A 4,745-nucleotide genomic window follows, 5' to 3' on the forward strand; every position below is an offset into this window, starting at 1 on the left:
AGTTAGAGATTAAAGAATTATGGTAATGTAATCTGAAAACTTGAATATTGTTGGAGCTACCAGCTGGGGATGGAGTAGAAGTAAAATGGAGGTAGTGAGAAGATTTTAGCGTTTGTTTGAATGAAGGTTGTTACGGAGTTGTATACTGACCGGAGTTAAAGCAAGATTATTTTGTTGTTTTTGAGTACAACGGGGAATTTAAATTTAAATTCCCGGTGATTCATTTGAGTGACTCCGATATTGATGATTCAAGTTTCATAAGTTTTCATGAAGATGACCGCCGTATGAGAAATAATTTTCCTATTCATATGATGGTGATCAGTATGGAAACCTTTGAAACTCGAGTAATCAATTTCGGAAGCAGTCGAACGAATTTCCGCGGTTTTAACTTTGGATTCTCCTTTGTACTTAAATGCCACCAGAAACTCTTTCTTTAGTTCCGATAACTATACAACTCTGTCTCAGGCTTCGTTTATTCAAACACTATCATTTTTTTTCTTGCTCCATTTTACTTCTATTTCATCCCGGCTGGTAGGCCTAACAATATTTGTTCCCGCAGTCTATTCGAAAATTTATGTTTTAAGAAATTCGATTGGTACCTCGTGATGTTGGCAACACTGTCTATAATGATTGTTGTTAGCACGATATCCAATAGGAATGCAGGAAATCGAAACTGATATGATTTATAACCTCTTTTTTCGTCGAATAATTACGCAATAGAAATAAAAAATGCAGTAGTTTTTTGTTAATGTGCACGTCTTTGTTGCTGACTTCCTGAGGACAAGGCCCACAAGGGGGGATAAGAAAAGGATGCGAGCGCACATTGGAACAGACGCGGAAGAACACAAAGGTTATGCCGACATGTACCTTGGTCTTTGGCTAGAAATCATGTTTTCGTCGGGAGGGAGGGACACGTGAAGCAACCTAAAGTGACCAAATTTGACAAACGGGAGACACATTCTGCGCAACATGAAAAGGGTATTTTGTTGGAGAGGTACATATATGTTGTTGACATCTTGTTTCAGTTTTGCTAGCTTATGAATTTAAAAGCATGACATGCCGTACACGTGATTGTGTTTTGTGATTTTAACGTTACTCTTCATTTCTTTAGATTGTGTATCTTGTTGTGGCGCAATTTTTTGTTCTGTTCTTCTATGTTATTTGCAGTGAAAGCTTTATTAGCATAAGACTAATGTTGCATCTTTCTGCATTGTTTTGGCTGGGTTCTTCAGTTTTAGTATGTAACATAGGTTCGGTGGTTTCTGTTCTTTTACATTGTTGGTAGGTGCAGGTTCGGTTCTTTCCGTTTTGCTATGTAAAACAACACATGTGTTTTGTGCTTTGTTTAGTGGAACGAAAAGACACGGTTTGCTCTCTTGGCTGGAACCCATGTTTGTCTGCTAAGCTTACCCGGTTCAGTTATGCTTCTGTTTTGTTCTTGTTTTTGTTTGTTGTTTTTCCCATTGTTCTGACACTGTTTCTTCTTCCATTGTATTGAAATTTGAAATATTTTTTTTAATCGTTTAAAGAGGCTCGCTTGACTTTTTATTGTCCCTTTAAATATTTTTGTTCTCATTTGATGAAGAAAATAGAAAAGACGATGAACCACTTTAGATGTTTTGTACTTTGTTTTTGCCAACTTTATGTTATGTATTGTTCTGTTGGGTTGATATTTTTTTAGATTTCCAAACTTGACTTAATTTTTAACACTTCCAACTCAAATTTGTCACTTGCATGACAGGTGGTGGCTGAAAGTAGTTCTCCAATTCATCACAGAATGTTGAATACATAAAAGAAGCCGCTGTTTCCTATAAATGTAACAACCGGGTTGTAAAGAATTTATATGTATTTAGAATTTGCTTCAAGGAAGAAATACAGTCTCAATCGGATGCATGAATGTCAATAATCTAACCATCATTGAAGTGCACTAGTATTCTAAGTTGGACAAATCTTGTCATGCGTTTACTTTTCCTCATGTCCATTTCATCAAGTCTCGTTTTGTACTTCCTAGTAGGGCTGAAAGATGAATTAAACTTCTTAATGTACTCTGTGCTATACATTTTCATGTCTGGTTTAGCAAGTGAATCAATTATGTTTGCCACGTTAGTTGTTTATCGTTTTGCTGTGTTCATTTTATTATGCAGATAATAATCTCTGCTTATTATTTGTAGGGCTTAGAGAGTCGGTACAGAATTTAGTAGTTTTTTTGGCTTACTTGCATCGCTGCATTGTACAATTGCATTATTTTGTATGCATTTTGCATTTCCTATATCAGTTTTCAGTTTATAATGAATTTTTGTAGCTGTATGTGTTTCGTCAAATTATTATCGTTAATTAAATGTGTGTCATTCTCAATCCCCAAAGGAAGTAGATCTTAAGATCGTTGTGGTTTTTGCTTGTGACTTACATTGGGGTAGTTATTTTGTTTAGGGTAAAAACAAATGTTTTTTTTTTACAAAACGTGTATGACGTTTTGTCCCTTTATAATAAAAAAAATTAATTATTCAAATACGTCTTGTCTTTTTATATTATAAAAAATTACCTCAGTAACGTGATGAAGTATCATAACAGGAATGTAAAATATCAAAATGAACAAAAATTATTGCATTTCGCATTAAAATTGTCTTTATCCAAATATCTTATCCTGTATGTACCGTATGTGTTAAGATGTCGTAAACAGAGGAGGAGGGTAAATGGATTCACGGATTAAAGTGCTAAAATCACGTATGAATAATTATACTTCGCTGAGTTAATAACAGTTATGCTGGAATAATAAGCTGATGTTATTCGTGAAGTGAACATTAGACTAATTAATATCTAATACAATAGAATATACGTTAAAAAGTAAAACACGGAAGACAGTGAAAAGTTAGACTGCTACAAAGCAGGTAACACATGGTGGTAGGTGCTGTTATAAGTAAGGTTAAGAGGAGCCTACTTCCTAACCAGAGTTAAGTATAGGACGAAGATGGTAACGAAGATAAACAGGATACACGGGTAGGGATTTTGTTGCCGGCGCCCTTGGTTGGATCGGTTGGTTTGACGGACAGTTGAGTGGCTGTCCCCTCGTTCAATTTGACGTTGCTCCTGTATTCCTTCGTCGAAAGGGATTAGTTGGTCAGGATTCGGTGATGGGTTGAGTTGAATGGATGTTGCATGAATTTGATGCACTCGAGGACCATTGTTGGTGAGCTGAGTCTGTAATCTTCTGGCAGATATGAATTGTTCGAAGGCCATACGAGCTTCATCGAAGGTTTCGTAAGACTTATGGAGGTTGCCGCTAAATTTGTTAACTTGGCTATGACAGGCCGGCCAGGAACTATAGATACCAGGGACCCTCCCTATGAAAACAACATAGTATTTCTTCTTGGCACGGACCATGTTGAGATTCCAAGGGAGACTTGTGTTCAGTATGTTTACGATGGGATGTTGGTTTTGGTGGTTTTTAAAGGTAGCGAGGATGGCTCCTGTGATTTGAGCATCAAATTGAAATTCTGCAACTGTTACTATGTTTACAACGGTTGGAAATTTAACGGCTGTGGGGCTAACATGTGTCGTCTTGCAAGGAGCATAAAGTGGCCTAACTTTTGGTTTGGCGAAGGACAGGGTTCCGGTTAAAATAAAAAATTATTAAATTAGAAATAAAATTCAAAATTTAATTATAAGAAATGAAATATAAAAGAAGTATGTAATTCAATTGTGTCGACTCATTCATTTAACGTTTAATAAACAGGTTGTAATTAAATTGTATTAATCATGGAAGGTTGACGAAGGCTTGCAGGTCGTAGTCTGCGCAACATTGGATGCAGGGGATATGAGCGGCCCCTCCGAAAGCATGGACGGAGTTTCGCTCTGCTGCACGTCTGCGATAGTCATAGAGAAGAGGCATGTGGCCCCTGGTGGAGCACCTAGGTGAGGAACATAGGGTGTGTTGTTCTTCTATACGGGGCATTTGGACCTCACCCGACCACGACATTGTCAGAATTGAAAAGCACTTTGCCTTACCCTCAGCGAGTGAACCAGTTGCATCAAGCTTGCGATACAGTTCCAGCCCTTTTTGTTTTTCGTCGTTGTCGTCCGTTCGAAGCAGCAAGGTCATGGTCAGTGCGTATTTGGCTGCTGCATGGCCTGTACTTGCTGCACTATTCAGCATCTGGAGGCCAATGTTTTCGTTACGTCTGATGAAGAGTTCCCGAAGTGCCTCCCGAAACAGAAGCTCTGGATGGCCAGCTACGATGCATCGATCAAAGAATCTCTTGGCCTCCGGGCTGAGGCACCACCACCACGGCGTGGCATGCGGTGGTGGGATGGAAACACTCCGGTGAACAATATCGGCCTCTCCTGCATCGCGTGCAGCCTTACAGGTCATTCTGAGACTGCACAGGTCGCGAATGGAGGCTGACGCAACCTTACTGGTAATTGCTACCCAGATGTCGTTGGGAATGAAAGCGATTTTTGAGGAACAGTCGATTGTCATTTTTAGTTTGTTCCTGTTGGTTCCTATTTCGATGGGGATGGGGATACGTGTTTAGAGTATGGGGTTTGGAGTGAGGCATAGGAGTGTAGCCTCCATATTTATAAGTCCACCGACCCTGTTGGAAACCTTAACTTGAGTGTAGCAGATATGCTCTCAATAATGCATGCGTATCCAAACAGGAGAGTTAACGTAACTATATTATGGTGAACAATGAAAAACTGTATGGGGAATGGTATTAATTATTGGAAAAGAATAGATGACTAAGAAG

The sequence above is a fragment of the Arachis hypogaea genome, chromosome 20 (genome assembly GCF_003086295.3).
Source record: "Arachis hypogaea cultivar Tifrunner chromosome 20, arahy.Tifrunner.gnm2.J5K5, whole genome shotgun sequence".
Classification (NCBI taxonomy): domain Eukaryota; kingdom Viridiplantae; phylum Streptophyta; class Magnoliopsida; order Fabales; family Fabaceae; genus Arachis; species Arachis hypogaea.